At 42.4% G+C, this 21,104-nt stretch overlaps 1 long non-coding RNA gene across 1 annotated transcript in view; it reads left to right on the top strand.

Annotated features, from left to right (window-relative positions):
• Positions 1-12,217, top strand: part of LOC136514382 (uncharacterized) — a 50,602-nt gene extending 38,385 nt beyond the window's left edge. The window contains exon 4 of the long non-coding RNA XR_010773631.1: positions 12,193-12,217. This is a non-coding gene — a long non-coding RNA (uncharacterized lncRNA). The remainder of the gene's footprint in view (positions 1-12,192) is intronic.
• Positions 12,218-21,104: the final 8,887 nt, after the last annotated feature.

Here is a 21,104-nt window from a genome sequence, read left to right as displayed (position 1 = left end):
TTGGAGGAGCAGGGCATGAGGCAGCGCGTGGCGCAGAGCTTGGACGCGCGGCAGCCATGGCGGGGCGCGCTCTATGCATGGTTGCCACGACGTCATTTCATCGAACACGTGGCGCGCGTCGCGGTGCTCGACTTGGAGGCTGTGATAGGGATGCTTGCGTGCTGAACTGGGCTATGACCCTTGAATAAAAATTGTTCCACTTCTTACGATCTACAAACTTTATTAAGGGATCATAGCCATTGGGGCAATAGATTAGCGGTTAACGACACTCCAAGATGGCAGTGTCAGTGCATTAACGGCGATTAACAACCTCCATAAATTGATGGGCAAAATGAAATCAACTGAGTGTCATCTTCATACATGCTCTTCTCCATCATGTATACTCCAACTTTTATTTTGAGACCGGCTCACTTTGCTTAACGAATTTTGGAGAACGCGAGACGCCAATGGCGACGACGATGAATTCCAGACTTTGAAAAATTCTAAGTCTAAAAACAGCCGCTGATTCAATTTTCGAGCCTCTGTTTGACTTAGTTCCAAGTTGATCTGGCTCTTGTTCCAAAAACAAAGTTTGTTCTACTCTACTCAATCTTCAACTTTTATTTAAGTTGCAACTCCATGCAAGCACTGTAAGTGGTTGGTCAACATAGGTCAAAGTATCGTCACTGTAAAGCTTAAATTAGAGTTATTGACCGATTGAGGCATTTTCTTGACATTTGCTCAACATGAACCTTTCATGACTTTTGTTGTAGAGTTCATCTAGAGTCATTTGGGCAAGGTTGCAAGGTTTGGTTGATGGCCTATAATTCCCTTCACTTACTAGCGCAATTCAAGCAAGAATGTAACTCATCATTTCATGCGACTTCTTGATTCCAAACTTCATGAAACTTTTCCACGGGTCTAGATGGATGCCTATGGATGTAATGTACATGGAATAAGCATGTTTAACATTACTCTTGCATAATCTTAACAAGGGTCCATATGTAAGCAAATGTGCGTGGCCCAAGTTTAAGTTGGAGCTCCATCATGTAGATTTGATCTTGACACCTTCATTACCACTCGACATGTCATGTTTGAGCTCAAACCCATTGCTTAACTGGTGACAAACACCTGGGGTGTTACAACATCAAAGAAAAAGGCCCATCAAACAGCCCAAAGGCCAAGTCTGAAGTGCTCCCACCCCACTCACACCTTCTATGCCTAGGTCTCCTCGATGCTCTACTAGATGTCTATCCTGTCTCGATTGCCACCGCTGCTGGTTCTAGTCCTATATCTCTCTCTCCCTCTAATCTTCTCTAGTAGCGCCCATCGCCTGACTCTGCTCGATGCTCCACCACCCAACCAGTCACCTCCACCCATTGTTCTTTCCTTCGCCACCACCGCTAATGTCAGTCAACCTATGCATCTGTGCCTTAGGTGGATTTGCGTGCAATCTATTGCTGATGGGCGAGCATCGCATAGGGTACCGCCTATCCCCCGCTAGGGGTACCCCTTTGCCCAGCATAGAGGCACGCCCTGACATGCACAGAAGAGCACCTTTTTGAACACTAGTACTGGGGCACGTTTGATTTTTATCCATGCATAATTCCTCTCAAGGGACACTTTGTCATGCTAATGAATCTGTAAAAAGTATATTTTAGTTCACTCTTCATAATATCATATTTTAATACACTCTCCCCCACTCTCGCCTACTCTTTTCCGTATGCAAGTGTGTTGCTCTATTTTACGCTCAAGGTGGATGCTCCAGTTGAAACACTTCACAAATGTCATTGTTACATTTGGTAGTATTCTTAACTTTAGCGTCAAGAGGCAAACACACTCGCCCATCGAAAAAGGATAAGGTGTGTAGTGTTCGAATGAGAATAGAACCACCTATTGAGATCCTAGGCAAACCTCAGCGAGCCTAGGCTTTAGCACATAAACACATACAAAGGCCCATCAAACAACCAAAAGCCCAATTCTGATGTGCTCCCACCCCACTAACACCTTATATACCTAGGTCTCTTCTATGCTCTACTAGATGTCTATCGTCGCCAGTTCCTATCCTGTCTTGACCACCATCGTCGCCAGTTCCTATCCTATATCTCTCTCCACTGCCCGACTCTGCCCGATGCTCCTCCACCCCCACCGGCATTCTTCGCCAACTGTCCCTTCCTCTACCACCACCACCAATGTCAAAGTCACCCCCATGTGTTCGTGCCTTAGGTGGATTTGCGTGACTTCTGTCGTAGATGGGCTGGCATCACATAGGGTACCACCTATCCCTCGCTATACGGTACCCCTCAGCCCAGCGTAGAGGCAAGCCTAGATGAGCACGGAAGAGCGCCTTGTTGAACACTAGTACTAGGTCACGTTTGATTTTCGGCCATGCATACTTCCTCTCAGGGGACACTTAGTCCAACTAGTGAATTTGAAAAAAGTATATTTAGTTCAATCTTCATAATATCATATTTTAATCCTCTCTCTCCCCCACTCTTGCCTACTCTTTTCCTGTACGCAAGTGTGTTCCCCTATTTGACACTAAAGGTGGATTCTCCAGTTGAAACACTTCACAAATATCGTTGTTACATTTGGTAGTGTTCTTACCTTTAGCGTCAAGAGACGAACACACTCGCCCATCAAAAAGGGCAAGATGTGTAGTGTTTGAAGGAGAAGAGAACCACCTATTTAGAACCTAGGCGCACCTAGGAGAGCCTAGGCGTTAGGATATACACACACAATGTTTAAAAAAGAAAAGGAAAATAGGAGACAATTGGACATCATCAAAGAATAAGGCCCATCAAACAACCCAAAGCCCAAGTCTGAAGTGCTCCCACCCCACTCACACCTTCTATCCCTAGGTCTCCTCTACGCTCTACTAGATGTCTATCCTGTCTCGATTGCCGCCACCACCGGTTCCTGTCCTGTATCTCTCTCTCCCACTAATCTCCTCTAGTAGCGCCCACTGCCCGACTTTGCTCGATGCTCCACCACCCAACTAGTCACCTCCGCCCAATTTTCTTTCCTTCGCCACCGCCGCTAATGTCAGTCAACCCATGCGTCCGTGCCTTAGGTGGATTTGCGCGCCATCTATTGTTGATGGGCGAGCATCGCATAGGGTACCGTCTATCCTCTACTAGGGTGTACCCCTTCACCCAATGTAGAGGCACGCCCAGACAAGCATAGAAGAGCGCCTTTTTGAACACTAGTACTAGGGCATGTTTGATTTTTAGACATGCATAATTCCTCTTAATGGACACTTTATCCTGCTAATCAATTTGTAAAATGTATATTTTAGTTCACTCTTCACAATATCATATTTTAATACTCTCTCCCCCACTCTCGCCTACTCTTTTCCGTATGCATGTGTGTTCCTCTATTTGATGCTAAAGGTGGATGCTCCAATTGAAACACCACAAATGTCGTTGTTACATTTGGTAGAATTCTTACGTTTTGCATCAAGAGGCAAACACACTTGCCCATCGAAAAAGGATAATGTGTGCAGTGTTCGAATGAGAATAGAACCACCTATTGAGATCCTAGGAAAACCTCGGCGAGCCTATGCTTTAGCACATAAACACATACAAAGGCTCATCAAACAACCAAAAGCCCAATTCTGATGTGCTCCCACCCCACTAACACCTTATATACCTAGGTCTCTTCTGTGCTCTACTAGATGTCTATCCTGTCTTGACCGCCATCGTCGCCAGTTCCTATCTTGTATCTCTCTCCACCACCCGACTCTACCCGATGCTCCTCCACCCCCACCGGCATTCTTCGCCAACTGTCCCTTCCTCTGCCACCACCACCAACGTCAAAGTCACCCCCATGTGTTCGTGCCTTAGGTGGATTTGCGCGACTTCTGTCGCAGATGGGCTGGCATCACATAGGGTACCACCTATCCCCCGTTATATGGTACCCCTCAGCCTAGCGTAGAGGCACGCCCAGATGAGCACAGAAGAGCGCCTTGTTGAACACTTGTACTAGGTCATGTTTGATTTTTGGCCATGCATACTTCCTCTCAGGGGACACTTAGTCCAACTCGTGAATTTGTAAAAAGTATATTTTAGTTCACTCTTCATAATATCATATTTTAATCCTCTCTCTCCCCCACTCTTGCCTACTCTTTTCTGTATGCAAGTGTGTTCCTCTATTTGACGCTAAAGGTGGATGCTCCAGTTGAAACACCACAAATGTCGTTGTTACATTTGGTAGAATTCTTACCTTTTGCATCAAGAGGCAAACACACTCGCCCATCGAAAAAGGATAATGTGTGCAGTGTTCGAATGAGAATAGAACCACCTATTGAGATCCTAGGAAAACCTCGGTGAGCCTATGCTTTAGCACATAAACACATACAAAGGCTCATCAAACAACCAAAAGCCCAATTCTGATGTGCTCCCACCCCACTAACACCTTATATACCTAGGTCAATTCTATGCTCTACTAGATGTCTATCCTGTCTTGACCGCCATCGTCGCCAGTTCCTATCTTGTATCTCTCTCCACCGCCCGACTCTACCCAATGCTCCTCCACCCCCACCGGCATTCTTCGCCAACTGTCCCTTCCTCTACCACCACCACCACCAATGTCAAAGTCACCCCCATGTGTTCGTGCCTTAGGTGGATTTGCGCGACTTCTGTCGCAGATGGGCTGGCATCACATAGGGTACCACCTATCCCCCATTATATGGTACCCCTCAACCCAGCGTAGAGGCGCGCCCAGATGAGCACGGAAGAGCGCCTTGTTGAACACTTGTACTAGGTCATGTTTGATTTTTGGCCATGCATACTTCCTCTCAGGGGACACTTAGTCCAACTAGTGAATTTGTAAAAAGTATATTTTAGTTCACTCTTCATAATATCATATTTTAACCCTCTCTCTCCCCCACCCTCACCTACTCTTTTCTGTATGCAAGTGTGTTCCTCTATTTGACGCTAAAGGTGGATGCTCCAGTTGAAACACCACAAATGTCGTTGTTACATTTGGTAGAATTCTTAACTTTTGCATGAAGAGGCAAACACACTCGCCCATCGAAAAAGGATAATGTGTGCAGTGTTTGAATGAGAATAGAACCACCTATTGAGATTCTAGGCAAACCTTGGCAAGCCTATGCTTTAGCACATAAAGACATACAAAGGATCATCAAACAACCCAAAGCCCAATTCTGATGTGCTCCCACCCCACTAACACCTTATATACCTAGGTCAATTCTATGCTCTACTAGATGTCTATCCTATCTTGACCGCCATCGTCGCCAGTTCCTATCTTGTATCTCTCTCCACTGCATGACTCTACCCGATGCTCCTCCACCCCCACCGGCATTCTTCGCCAACTGTCCCTTCCTCTACCACCACCACCAATGTCAAAGTCACCCCCATGTGTTTGTGCCTGAGGTGGATTTGCGCGACTTCTGTCGCAGATGGGCTGGCATCACATAGGGTACCACCTATCCCCCGTTATATGGTACCCCTCAACCTAGCGTAGAGGCACGCCTAGATGAGCATGGAAGAGCGCCTTGTTGAACACTTGTACTAGGTCGTGTTTGATTTTTGGCCATGCATACTTGCTCTCTGGGGACACTTAGTCCAACTAGTGAATTTGTAAAAAGTATATTTTAGTTCACTCTTCATAATATCATATTTTAACCCTCTCTCTCCCCCACCCTCACCTACTCTTTTCTATATACAAGTGTGTTCCTCTATTTGACGCTAAAGGTGGATGCTCCAGTTGAAACACCACAAATGTCGTTGTTACATTTGGTAGAATTCTTACCTTTTGCATCAAGAGGCAAACACACTCGCCCATCGAAAAAGGATAAGGTGTGTAGTGTTCGAATGAGAATAGAACCACCTATTGAGATCCTAGGCAAACCTCGGCAAGCCTAGCCTTTATCACATAAAGACATACAAAGGATCATCAAACAACCCAAAGCCCAAGTTTGATGTGCTCCCACCCTACTAACACCTTATATACATAGGTCTCCTCTGTGCTCTACTAGATGTCTATCCTGTCTTGACCGTCGTCGTCGCCAGTTCCTATCCCGTATCTCTCTCTCTCTCCACCGCATGACTCTACCCGATGCTCCTCCACCCCCACCGACATTCTTCGTCAACTGTCCCTTCCTCTGCCACCACCACCAATGTTAAAGTCACCCCCATGTGTTCATGCCTTAGGTGGATTTGCATGACTTCTGTCGTAGATGGGCTGGCATCACATAGGGTACCACCTATCCCCCGCTATACGGTACCCCTTAGCCCAGCGTAGAGGCACGCCCAGATGAGCACGGAAGAGCGCCTTGTTGAACACTTGTACTAGGTCACGTTTGATTTTTGGCCATGCATACTTGCTCTCAGGGGACACTTAGTCCAACTAGTGAATTTGTAAAAAGTATATTTTAGTTCACTCTTCATAATATTATATTTTAATCCTCCCTCTCCCCCACCCTTGCCTACTCTTTTCTGTATGCAAGTGTGTTCCCCTATTTGACACTAAAGGTGGATGCTCTAGTTGAAACACCTCACAAATGTCGTTGTTACATTTGTTAGTGTTCTTACCTTTAGCGTCAAGAGACGAACACACTCGCCCATCAAAAAGGACAAGATGTGTAGCGTTCGAAGGAGAAGAGAACCACCTATTTAGAACATAGGTGCACCAGGAGAGCCTAGGCATTAGCATATACACACACAATGTTTAAAAAAGAAAATGAAAATAGGAGACAATTGGACTTCATCGAAGAAAAAGGCCCATCAAACAACCCAAAGCCCAAGTTTGAAGTGCTCCCACCCCACTCACACCTTCTATCCCTAGGTCTCCTCTATGCTCTACTAGATGTCTATCCTATCTCGATTGCCGCCACCGCCGGTTCCTGACTTGTATCTCTCTCCCTCTAATCTCCTCTAGTAGTGCCCACCGCCCGACTCTGCTCGACACTCCTCCACCCAACCAGTCACATCCACCCAATGTTCTTTCCTCCGCCACCACCGCTAATGTTAGTCAACCCATGCATCCATGCCTTAGGTGGATTTGCGCGCCATCTATCGCTGACGGGCAAGCATCGCATAGGGTACCGCCTATCCCCCGCTAGGGGGTACCCCTTCGCCCAGCATAGAGGCACGCCCAGACAAGCACAGAAGAGCGCCTTTTTTTAACACTAGTACTAGGGCACGCTTGATTTTTAGCCCTGCATAATTCCTCTCAAGGGACACTTTATCCTGCTAATCAATTTATAAAAAGTATATTTTAGTTCACTCTTTGTAATATCATATTTTAATACTCTCTCCCCCGCTCTTGCCTACTCTTTTCCATATGCAAGTGTGTTCCTCTAGTTGACACTAAAGGTGGATGCTCCAGTTGAAACACCACAAATGTCATTGTTACATTTGGTAGTATTCTTACCTTTCGCGTCAATAGGCAAACACACTCGCCCATCAAAAAAAGGATAAGGTGTGTAGTGTTCGAATGAGAATAGAATCACCTATTGCGATCCTAGGCAAACCTCAGTGAGCCTAGGCTTTAACACATGAAAACATACAAAGGCCCATCAAACAACCCAAAGCCCAAGTCAGATGTGCTCCCACCCCACTAAAACCTTATATACCTAGGTCTCCTATGTGCTCTACTAGGTGTCTGCCCTGTCTTGACCACCGTCCTCACTAGTTCCTATCCCGTATCTCTCTCTCCACCCCCTGATTCTGCTCGATGCTCCTCCACCCCCACCGGCAACCTTCGCCAACTATCCCTTCCTCTGCCACCACCACCAACATCAAAGTCTCCCCCCATGTGTCCATGCCTTATGTGGATTTGTGCGACTTGTGTTGAAGATGGGCTAGCATCACATAGGGTATGACCTAGCCCCCGCTAGATAGTACCCCTTAGCCCAGTAAAGAGGCACGCCCAGATTGCGCATGGAAGAGCACTTTGTTGAACACTGGTACTAGGTCATGTTTGATTTTTGGCCATGCATACTTCCTCTCAGGAGACACTTAGTCCAACTAGTGAATTTGTAAAAAGTATATTTTAGTTTACTCTTCATAATATTATATTTTAATCCTCTCTACCCCACTCTCACCTACTCTTTTCTGTATCCAAGTGTGTTCCCCTATTTGATGCTAAAGTTGGATGCTCCAGTTGAAACACTTCACAAATGTCGTTGTTACATTTGGTAGTGTTCTTACCTTTAGCGCCACGAGACAAACACACTCGCCCATTGAAAAAGACAAGATGTGTAGTGTTCAAAGGAGAAGAGACCACCTATTTAGAACCTAGGCGCACCTAGGAGAGCCTAGGTGTTAGCATATACACACACAATGTTTAAAAAAGAAAAGGAAAATTGGAGACAAATGGACATCATCGAAGAAAAAGGCCCATCAAACAACCCAAAGCCCAAGACTGAAGTGCTCCCACCCCACTCACACCTTCTATCCCTAGGTCTCCTCTATGCTCTACTAGATGTCTATCCTATCTCAATTGCCACCACCACCGGTTACTATCCTGTATCTCTCTCGCCCTCTAATCTCCTCTAGTAGTGCCCGACTCTGCTCAATGCTCCTCCACCCAACCAGTCACCTCTGCCCAATGTTCTTTCCTCTACCACTGCCGCTAATGTCAGTCAACCCATGCGTTCGTGCCTTAGGTGGATTTGCGCGCCATCTATCACTGACGGGCGAGCATCTCATAGGGTACCGCCTATCCCACGCTAGGGGGTACCGCTTTGCCCAGCGTAGAGGCACGCCCAGACAAGCACAGAAGAGCACCTTTTTGAACACTAGTACTAGGGCATGTTTGATTTTTAGCCATGCATAATTCCTCTCAAGGGACACTTTATCCTACTAATCAATTTGTAAAAATTATATTTTAGTTCACTCTTCATAATATCATATTTTAATACTCTCTCCCCCACTCTCACCTACTCTTTTCCGTATGCAAGTGTGTTCCTCTATTTGACGCTAAAGGTGGATGCTCCAGCTGAAACACTTCACAAATGTCGTTGTTACATTTGGTAGTATTCTTAACTTTAGCGTCAAGAGGCAAACACACTCGCCCATCGAAATAGGATAAGGTGTGCAGTGTTCGAATAAGAATAGAACCACCTATTGAGATCCAAGGCAAACCTCGGCGAGCCTAGGCTTTAGCACATAAACACATACAAAGGCCCATCAAACAACCCAAAGCCCAAGTCTGATGTGCTCCCACCCCACTAACACCTTATATACCTACGTCTCCTCTGTGCTCTACTAGATGTCTATCCTATCTTGACCGCCATCATCGCCAGTTCCTGTCCCTTATCTCTCTCTCTCCATCACCCAACTCTGCACGACGCTCCTCCACCTGTACCATCAACATTCACCCAATGTCCCTTCCTCCGCCACCACCACGAACGTTAAAGTCACCCCCATGTGTCCATGCCTTAGGTGGATTTGCGTGACTTCTGTCGTAGATGGGCTGGCATCACATAGGGTACCACCTATCCCCCGCCCAGACGAGCAAGGAAGAGCACCTTGTTGAACATTGATACTTGGTCACTTTTGATTTTTGGCCATGCATACTTCCTCTCAGGGGACACCTAGTCCAACTAGTGAATTTGTAAAAAGTATATTTTAGTTCACTCTTCATAATATCATATTTTAATCCTCTCTCTCCCCACTCTTGCCTACTCTTTTCTGTATGCAATTGTGTTCCCCTATTTGACGCTAAAGGTGGATGCTCCAGTTGAAACACTTCACAAATGTTGTTGTTACATTTGGTAGTGTTCGTACCTTTAGCGTCAAGAGACAAACACACTGGCCCACCGAAAAGGACAAGATGTGTTCTGTTCAAAGGAGAATAGAACCACCTATTTAGAACCTAGGCGCATCTAGGAGAGCCTAGGCATTAGCGTATACACAGATAATTTTAAAAAAAAAGGAAAATAGGAGACAATTGGACATCATTGAAGAAAAAGGCCCATCAAACAACCCAAAGCCCAAGTTTGAAGTGCTCCCACCCCACTCACACCTTATATCCCTAGGTCTCCTCTATGCTCTACTAGATGTCTTTCCTATCTCGATTGCCACCGCCGCCGATTCCTGTCTGGTATTTCTCTCTCCCTCTAATCTCCAATAGTAGCACCCACCGCCCGACTCTGCTCGATGCTCCTCCACCCCAAGCAGTCACCTCCGCCCAATGTTCTTTCCTCTGCCACCGTCGCTGATGTCAGTCACCCCATGCGTCCATGCCTTAGGTGGATTTGCATGCCATCTACATTGATGGGTGAGCCTCGCATAGGGTACCATCTATCCCCTGCTAGGTGGTACCCCTTCGCCTAGCGTAGTGGCACGCCCAGACGAGCACAGAAGAGTGCCTTTTTGAACACTAATACTAGGACATGTTTGATTTTTGGCCATGCATAATTCCTCTCAAGGGTCACTTTGTCTAGCAAATCAATTTGTAAAAAGTATATTTTAGTTCACTCTTCAAAATATCATATTTTAGTCCTCTCTCCCCCACTCTTGCCTACTCTTTTCCATATGCAAGTGTGTTCCTCTATTTGACGCTAAAGGTGGATGTTCTAGTTGAAACACTTGACAAATGTCGTTGTTACATTTGGTAGTATGCTTACCTTTAGCGTCAAGAGATGAACACACTCACCCACCGAAATGGACAAGGTGTGCAGTGTTTGAATGAGAAGACAACCACCACTTTAGATCATAGGCGCACCTCGGTGAGCCTAGGCTTTAGCACATAAACACATACAAAGGCCCATCAAACAACCCAAATCCCATGTTTGATGTGCTCCCACCCCACTAACACCTTATATACCTAGGTCTCCTCTACGCTCTACTAAATCTCTATCCTGTCTCGACCGCCGCTGCCTCCGGTTCCTGTCTCGTATCTCTATTTCTCCACCACCCGACTCTGGCCGATGCTCCTCCACCCTCACCGGCAACCTTTGCCCAATGTCCCTTCCTCCACCACCACCACTAACATCAAAGTCACCCCATTTGTTCGTGCCTTAGGTGAATTTGTGCACCTTCTGTCGCAGATGGGCTGACAGCACATAGGGTACCACCTATCCCCTGCTAGGCGGTACCTCTCGGCCCAACGAAGAGGCACAGCCAGATAAGCATGGAAGAGACCCTTGTTGAACACTGGTACTAGGTCACGTTTGATTTTTGGCCATGCATACTTCCTCTCAGCGGACACTTAGTCCAACTAGTGAATTTGTAAAAAGTACATTTTTGTTCACTCTTCATAATATCATATTTTAATCCTCTCTCCCCCCTCTCTCCCTCACCTATAGGCTGTTCGGCCTATGGGCCCCACCTAGCAGCCTCTTCTCGCTACGTCGGTTCTTCACTGCCTTTAGGATTGCATCTACACCATTCTTTTAAGTCAGTTTGATTCGAGGGCCTAGGATTGATGTACCCTCCTATATATACCTGCCTATACCCCTCCTCTAGTGAGATCCTAAAACCCTAGAAACCAAAAGCCACAATTCATATCCTCTTCATTAGGATCAGAGCTAGCAGTCAAGAGAAGATTAGTCCTCCAAGTTAGGATCTAGTCTTGTATTAGAAATAGAGAGATAGAGTGTGAGGGAAGAGTTTGGACGAAGTACTGACCTATCGGTGCTCTCTATCTATGGCTTGTACCCAGGCGAAATCAAGTTCTTCTTGAGCTTGCTTCTGACATTTCTCTAGTAATCAACTTTTAATTCAAGTAAGCATCTTGTTCATATTGTTCTTTAGGTTTGCGACTATTTTTGAGTACTTTAATCCTTGTCTCTGCTAGGTTAAAGTAGTATTCATAGTGTAAGCGTGGTGCTTAGACTCATTTACTTGTGGATGTACCATATATTCTAGATCGGTGGTAGCTCACGAAGGTGACTCTTATAGCCTCGTTGAATCCTTTAGTCCACCTCCCGTTTGTAGGCCGAGCAGGACCTTATTACTATAGGAAACATACTTTGCCTTTGTTTTCCTTAGTAATATCCCCAGAATCGAACAATAAAAGACATAGCTTACCAAAGTTAGAACTAGAAGACCTTAGTAATTTCCCCTACGCTCTTGTTATCTTAAGTCTTGTTGCTACTCCGGGTTAAGTTAGACTTAGTTATTCTCATGTTGACACCAAAATTTGGTTTGATGGGAAACCCTGAGTTTTAAAGACCATCAAAGAAAGCCAAAATATTCTGGGAGATTGGCTAACTTGATTTCCATCAAATTCGACTAGATAAGGTGATATCATCAATCTCAAGGCAATGGGCCCTATTGGTAGGGACGACAAGGCATGAGGCAAGAAGATGCGTCAGACTTCATAGAAAGGAAAGATTGAAGTCCAAGTTATCATAATTTTGTTTTCTTTACCAAGTTTTGTAACCGGTCTTGTTCGACCAGGACTCGAAGTCAAGCCTCGGGTATAAATATTGTACCCCGATTATTGTAATAGGCATCTCCGCGATCAATCAAAAACTAGTACCTTTACTTTTCAGCTAATGCCAGCCCTTAGGAGTAGAAGTAGAGTAGATTTCATCGAGTTCTTTAGCAAGCAGGGCTGCCATCAGTTAAGTCCCACCTCCGGTTTGTCTGTGAGTATCCGTCATGAATTATACTTTGTTTGTAAGGCTACATCGGATAGGTCTGACCTCTTGCAAGCTTTGTATAAGTTATTTATCATCAGTTAATTGTAAGGTTGCATTGGTTCGGCTCATATCTCATACAAATTTTGATACGAATTAGTTATCGGTTAAATCTATTAAGATTGGTAGGGTTTCCTTGTTGTTTTTAATAGATTTGCTAGTTATCAATCTTGTTATAATTAGTATCCTTACTATTTGTAACAAAATCACCTCTTACCCGATTAAGATTGAAATGGATCGGCTTTATATCTCTTCAAATCATCATCTTGTCACTTTTCCCTGTTTACATCTCGCTTTGATGATGGTTTTAGTTAGCTTAGCTGTTTTGATCCAATCTTGATCGAAGGTAGTATGCTGTCAGGACGTGTTTAACCCTAAGTAAAGCTTGCTAGTGGATGAAATCTGGTCTAGAACTGCTATTATGACTGCCATCGATCCGGTCGACCGCCACTGTTAGCACTATAGATTGGAAATCACCAAGTAGTATGTTTTGCTCGTGGTCAAACTTAGTCTTTGGAAATTTGGTTTGATGGGAAACCCTATGTTTTGAAGACCATCAAAGAAAGCCAAAATATTCTGCGAGAACAGCTAACTAGATTGACATCAAATTCGACTAGATAAGGTGATATCATCAATCTCAAGGGAATGGGCCCTATTGGTAGGGACGACAAGGCATGAGCCAAGAAGACGCATCGGATTTCATAGAAAGGAAAGGCTGAAGTCCAAGTTATTGTAATTTTGATTTCTTTACCAAGTTTTGTAATTGGACTTGTTCGACCTAGACTCGTAGCCAAGCCTCGGGTATAAATATTGGACCCTAGCTATTATAATAGACATCTCCTCGATCAATCAAAAACCAATACCTTTACTTTTCGTCTTACACCACCCCTTAGGAGTAGGAGTAGGAGTAGGAGTAGATTTCGACGAGTTCTTTGGCAAGCAGGGCTATCATCGGTTAAGTCCGACCTCTGGTTTGTCTATGACTATCCATCATGACTTATACTTTGTTTGTAAGGCGGCATCGGTTAGGTCTGACCTTTTGCAAGCTTTGCATAAGTTAGTTATCATTAGTTAATTGTAAGGTTGCATCGGTTTGGCTCGTATCTCTTACAATTACTGATTCAAGTTACCCTTAATTCTTATCAAAATTTATACGGTTCCATCGGTCCAGCTAATATCTCATACAAATTTTTATATGGATTAGTTATCAGTTAAATCTATTAAGATTGGTAGGGTTTTCTTGCTGTTTTGAATAAATTTGCTAGTTATCAATCTTGTTATAATTAGTACCCTTACTATTTGTAACAAAATAATCCCTCGCCCGATTAAGATTGAAACAGATCGGCTTTATATCTCTTCAAATCATTGTCTTGTCACTTTTCCCTGTTTACATCTCGCTTTGATGATGGTTTCGGTTAGCTTAGCCATTTTGATCCAATCTTGATCGAAGATAGTATATGGTCAGGATGTGTTTAACCCTAAGTAAAGCTTGCTAGTGGATGAAATCTGGTCTAAAATCGCTATTATGGCTGCCATCGATTCGGTCGACCCCCACTGTTAGCACTATGGATTAGAAATCACCAAGTAGTAAGTTTTGCTTATGGTCAAACATAGTCTCTGGCTACATGCTATGTCTGCATCGTCTATTTAGCTGATCGCTTGCGCTTTCACGATCATAGCATGTTTTCATGATTCCACTAAGCGCATATAGATTCGTATTCTTTGAAGATTTAATCTGTTATCTTTATCATGGATGCATCGGTCCGGCTCGAACCCCACTGTTAGAGATAATAGGTTAGATTCGATAGGTGTATGAATTTATCCACGTTTAATAGTCGAGTGTTTGCATATTGCAAGTCTTCTTTCATTGGAATCGGCTGTTTTAGTCGATAGCCTGTCTTTTGAGAATACATATTGGCTATTCCTATACTTTTACTTGTTTTTATCTTGGTTAAAAGATAATATGTTTCTCAATTAACATGAATGCTCTCACGCCTATTTGTTTACATCTTTAGCATGTTTTCAAGATCATCGGCTAAGTTAGATCTATGCAATTGAGTAAATGACAATTGTCGATATACTCGTTTTACCTATCACGTATCATGTACATGCTAGATATTGATTCTCTAGTTAATAGTGTTATTTCATCGGCTACTTAGCTGCACATATGGAACTGTTTGGACAAACACCGGCATGTTCCACCTTAAATTACTGATTGTTGATGGTCACTAACATCAATTATAAACCGTCAACATAACCTGTATTTATACTTAATTCCATCACCAAACATAGGAATATGTGTTTAAATAAATAAATTCCATAAGTTTTGGTGAATCTGTGTTTTCAGTAGTGTTTATCTAGAAAACCATCAAGGGGGACCTATTCGTCAAAGGAAATTACGGAATTCCGCTGAAGATTCTAGAAGACTCTAGGAGGCTCTCCACCAAAGCAGACCCTAAGGGGCTACCATGTGGAGCCGACTAGCCCCATCTGTAGGCCGCCCGCCCCCTGGGCCCACCTGTCAGCCTCTGTGTCACAATGTTGGTTCTCCACTGCCTCCTAAGTTGCAGTTATGCCATCCTTTAAGTCGGTTTGATCTATGGGCTCATGTTGGACGCTCTAACCTATATATACCAGCCCCTGCCACCCTCCCTGGAGTCATCTTGAAACCCTAATTCATATTCTCCTCGTCAGGATCAGAGCCAACTATCAAGAGAAGATTAGTCCTCTATAGGATCTAGTCTTATGAATAGAAATAGTGAGATAGGGAGTGAGGGAAGAGTTTGGAGGAGGTGCTAGCCTATCGGTGCTCCCTCTGCTGCTTGTACCTTGGCAGATCCAAGTTCTACTTGGGCTTGCCTTTGAGATATCTCTAGTAATCAACTTCTGATTCAAGTAAGCATCTTGTTTATATTGTTTTTCAAGTTCACGACTCTCTTGAGTGCTTTATTCCTGTTCTAGAGGGAGTAGAGTATTAATCATAAGTGTAAGTGTGGTGCTTAGACTTAGGTTAATCATGGATGCACCCTGCATTCTAGAAGGTGGTAGATCGCATAAGTGACATAAGTTATATATAGCCTATACTATATAGCTTTGTTGATCCTTTGTAGTCCACCTTCTCTCTGTAGGCACACATATGATGCGGTTGCAAAGGAAAGTATCCTTTGCTGGTGTCTTTCTCTAGTAATGTCCCTAGTTGAATAGTAGAAGACATAAACTTACCCAAGTCAAAACTAGAGAACTTTAGTTATCCTCTCTACACTCCTATTTATCCTAACCTTGTTGCTATCCTTAGTTAAGTTAGACCATAGTTAGTCTCACATGTTTCCCTATGGATATGAACTTGAAATACCTCTGGGTGAAAGCTACAATGGTATTCATATGCTTATGGATTTATCTGTGCGCGTTAAATATACCAACAAGCTTTCTAGCGTCGTTGTCGGGGAAACGGTTGCTGAATTAACTTCGACCTAACTTAACATTTTATCTTTTATTCTTTCTTTTACTTTTTTCTTTTAGTATGGATTCCACTCCTATCTATCAATATGCTAAACCCACGAGTGCAAGCCTAGAGCCACCAAAATCTTCAGAGCCCATCCTAACACCTGGCTATGAGCTGTACCCATGTTTTATAAAATTGATTCGAGACAAATCCTTCTCGGGAGAAGGCAATGAAAACCCATACTCACACCTACAAGAGTTTGAACAGACCTATGCATGCTTGCGTATCGCTGGCATGTCTGACAAAACCATAAGATGGAAGTTGTTTTCCGTTCTCTTTGACGAGAAGAGCTAAACAGTGGTACAGTCAAACCGTAGGAAGTATGCAAGGAGATTGGAAAACATTATGCTCTAAGTTTTGTTTATGTTTCTTTCCCATCTCTAAAGTGGTTAGCCTTCGAAAAGAGGTTGTCAATTTTAGACAACTAGAAGAAGAATCTCTTGGTATATCGTGGGATCATTTTAATGAACTCATCATAACTGGCTTAGACCTTGCCATTCAAGACACTGTACTTCTTCGACATTTTACATGGGTCTTCGCAAGGATTCCATGGAATCCCTTAATGTAGCCTCTAGAGGAGCTTTCCTTCATCTGTCTGCTAGTGAAGCAAGATCTATGCTTGATAGAATTAGTGGAAATACTCCCTGCACTAGCATTCATAATGAACTCCTCGAGGAAGAGAATAAATCATTTCCCGATAAAGTAGAGGAAGTTTTGATAGCCAAATCACAACCATTCCAATCCTAAGATTTAGCTATCAATCCCGAACCACCAATACCCCAAAATCCTCTAAGAGAAGAAGGGATTTCACCTTTGGAAATCCCTATTGAAATCAAGGATGACCTCTTTGGTGCTGATTTTGGGAGAACATTAAATTCTCATCTTCATAAGAGACCTTCGAGTGAATATAATTCAAATCCTTTCAAGAACGGATCTCTTAGAAAGCGTCCTTATTCTCATGTAGGACATTGGGAAGAATTCAAGGATGGCATGACTAGTAATGCCATAGAAGGAGAGCCAAGCCATTTAGAAACCATTCCTATCCTCTCCCCTTCTATACCCACATTAGATGTCTTATCTGAACCCATCTCTCAACCCATCCTTGACCCCGATGATCCCTCTTACACTCTTTCTTCTAAGACTCATGATGATCCTAGAAATCTACTAAGACACCCAAAGCATAGGAGTCATGAAGGCCATAAGGAAGACTAAGAAGAGCAACAACAATGGCTAGAGGATATTAAGAACTTATGTGCCGTTGCCAATAAATGGATGGACGAGGCCTTAGACAAGATCAACCCGAAAGCCACCAATCCATGGGAAATCTTGGACAATAAAACATCCAATGAATGTCATAGGCATGTAATGATGGAGACAATGTTTTTGCCTATAGACATTCATGAAGAAACACCCTTAGAGCTTGAAAAGGAAGATAACATCAACGAGCATGGAAGTTATTTCATGAACACCTCATCAAATCCATGCTCGCATGAGAAAATCTCTTGAATTAATTGGTCTCTCCAACATTGCCACACACGAGATCTTCAACCCCTTCATTCTTCTTGTTCATGAAGACTTTGAAAGGGTAGTTGTAGATGCATATGTTTATCATAAATATTGCAGATCTCGTTATGTGAATCTTAAGATAGGTACACAAAGGTTGATGTTGGTGGAGAAACCACTTAACCAACTTGAGTGCAATTAGAAGGTTTCCCAAGGATGAGCTTTTGTCCTAAAGCAAGCACTTTTGGGAGATAACATGAGCTTTCACTTTATGTTGTAATGCCCTTATGAAGTGAGCATAGAAATATAATTGTGAAAATATTCCTTTGGGTATTTTTGTCACTAACCATTCTAGGTTTGAAGCTAAAAGAATAAGGATTACAACATCAGGTATGTCCAACCAACCATCATGCAACATTAAATCACTATCCATCCAAACTGTGACTTTACCTTGCAAAATTCAAGTCTGGGGGACTGAACTGAAAAATCTCTTGCCATGTTGCTAAATTATTTTGGTTGTCTCTACCTTTAAGTCATACTCAATTTGCTAAATAAACAACCATGCTCTTTCATCTCCAATTAAATAGATCTCTATAATGCTTTTATGCTACCTTTGCCTGCCATAGTAAGCTTTGGTTTAGAAGTACTGCACATACTTCCATAGGGGTTCAAATTAAGCATGGTGGCTTAGGTTAAATAGCCTCCCTTAGCCAAATTAGATATGGAGTCTAGTTTGGTTATTGAACTAAAAATTACTTGTGTAGACACTGGATATTTTGCTGGACTAACCCCTATAGGAAATTCTCAATTCAATGGGTAAGTCACGAGATGAATTCAAATCAGAGATGAAGCAAGGCACATGTCGAACTCCAATAACATGGCGCAAAGAAGACACACCTCATTGAACTATAAGTATCAAAGATCATTCACTTTGTCTTTAGCTGCAAGTTACCTTTTGCCTTGTAGCCATGCTTGTATAGAACATGATCTCTATACTAAAGTAATCCCAAAACCATATTTTCATTAGTATAGAGAGAAATTACAAAATTCTAGATAAACAACACGTGTTTTAAAATTGTATATTCCTTCGGGTATGCGTTGTCCACTAATCCTTTGCGGGCATAAAACAATGAATAAGGCAAAAGGTCTAACAAGGTGTCAAAAGATCAAAGAGCAGAAATATGGCATGACAAAAGGATGAGAAAGAAAAGGTGTGAACTAGGAAACAAGAAGCTCATGAACAGCTCAAGCTGCGAGACTAGCCGAATAAGGAAAACTTCAAGCAAAAGGGAAGGACCATCACGAGTCATCTACCCTTTGTCATATGGTGACATTACGCTACAATGACAAAGATAACATCCTAAGATAAATTGTCATTATTTAAAAAGCTTTTCCTTAATTCTGGTAGGCACATAAATAAGAAACAAAATTTGTTTGAGTTACAATTTACTTGATCAAACCTGATTAGCTCAACATGTCTTGTTCTTTAAGCTTGTTCCTAGCATCACTTTCTTGATCCCATAGTCTTAACTAAATAAGCTGAATAATGCACGTCCTAATTCTAGAAGATGATAGTCATAATCATGTAAAGATTAATACCTTATGGACCATCCTTCCATAGGTTAAGCAGCTGAATCTTTTGATCTTATCACCCCTGACATAAGTGAACAAAACACACATCAACTTCATCTTGTTCAATGTGCCTTAGGTTAGAGAAGAATAAGTAAAGTTTTGGTTCTGTTGTTGTTTTGCCACCAACAATGCACATGCTTTTGATCTCTACCTTGTCTTATGAGCAGGACACACTTCAAGCAAAGTGTGGGAGAAGGCAGTCGACTCCCCAATTTCTACAAGTAAAGGTTCTGAACCTGCTAAACCAAAATTAAAACTCACAACTAAGACAGGTTTGGCGAAAGAAGGTGACATCACCATTAGAGATGCCACCTCAAGAATTCTCATCTTCAGAGCAAACCGAGGTACTTGATCAATGAACTTCACAAGGAGAAGTCCGGATCAAAGGACTTACAACACCGAACCCTCATCAAAAGAGCTAGCTTGGGAGAGAAGCACTCCCGTGTATCCAGGTAAGTATGCTTTCCCTTTGTTCTAGTTTTAGTTTCTTTTAAATAGTTAAGAATATGGTGAATGAAAAACAAAATAAAAAAGTTATCTTTATAATAAATATATATAGCAATAGTAATAATGTGTGATTTAGTAAAATTGAAAACAAAATAAAAGGTGTGTTTAATTTGTTTGTAAGAGCTAAATAAAATAAAGAGTACTCAGAATAATTTCTTAAATGGAAATGATGAATAGTTGCTCTGTTGTAATTCTTTTCAAGTACCTAGTTTTTAGCCTCATATTCTTTCGAGTTTTGGATACGATTGATTTGATATAAATATTTACTCTGAACTTGAGACTCGTGGGTAGCATATGCTTGATCTAAGTCTAGGTAATTGACGGATATGATATGAGAAGGTCTGAACAGCTATTTATCTTGTTCCAAATAACACTAAAGTTCTAGAGATTTACTTTTCGAAAAACACAAAAATGCTACATGATGAGTTCCTGTATGATAAAGCTTGAATTCCCACTAGAGCCATACATGTTATTTAGGCTAGGAAAACTTCCACATATATGATGCTTGCTTTTGCATTGAATTTTGTCAAGCTTTGTTGACCCTTATGAGAGATTTGTCATGCTCTTAAAATCAAGATCACGTACGCACCACCTAGATATGCACTACTGCTACACTAAGGGTAGGCGCAAGAACATGCTTTCCATTTAGATCCACCAAAAAATGTTCTACTCCTACACTAGAAGGGAACACCAAAAACATGCTTGTTAGGTTTGCCATCCACCAAATAAATGCTCCAAGTTCTTGTTGCTATCTCTCAAAAGTTTTGTTGCAGAAAAGAGACATGGGGCTATGCAAAAGTTATTCATAAAAAAAGAAAGAAGAAAAAAAGAGATGAGAAAAAATGGATAAGTGTCCGAGATATCTAAAACAATGGGTACTTAGATGCCCGTCTAAAAAGAAGAAGAAGAGATGAATAAGATAGCCCCTATTCTCTTGCAAAATTATTTCTAAGTTTCAAAAGAGAGATAAGTTTTCTAGAAGCATAGTAGAATTAGGTTAGCCACCATATATATATCCACCACACATCCACACACAAGCACATCTTGATTTGATTGTATGACTCAGCTCTCTTTGGATCCATTTTTTGACTTTACAATATAAGCATTGCAATATGCTATAGCTTTCTCCCTACCTATGAACTCCACATAAGCCTTAGTAGTAGGAAGAGAAAAGGCATAACATCTTTATTGCCTTGGTGAGAATTCACAAATACCACATATATTGAGAGACTTGAGAGTGTCATACAATGGAATCTTTGAGTTTTATTTTGAAAACTTATAAAAACTCCAGAACAATGGTGGAACAAAGAACTTGAGACATAGTGCTTGACTTGATCATTTTGTCTTTTAATTGCTCAAGAC

Source organism: Miscanthus floridulus, chromosome 16, assembly GCF_019320115.1.
Source record: "Miscanthus floridulus cultivar M001 chromosome 16, ASM1932011v1, whole genome shotgun sequence".
NCBI classification, from domain to species: Eukaryota; Viridiplantae; Streptophyta; class Magnoliopsida; order Poales; family Poaceae; genus Miscanthus; species Miscanthus floridulus.
This window is presented reverse-complemented; position numbering and strand designations above follow the sequence as displayed.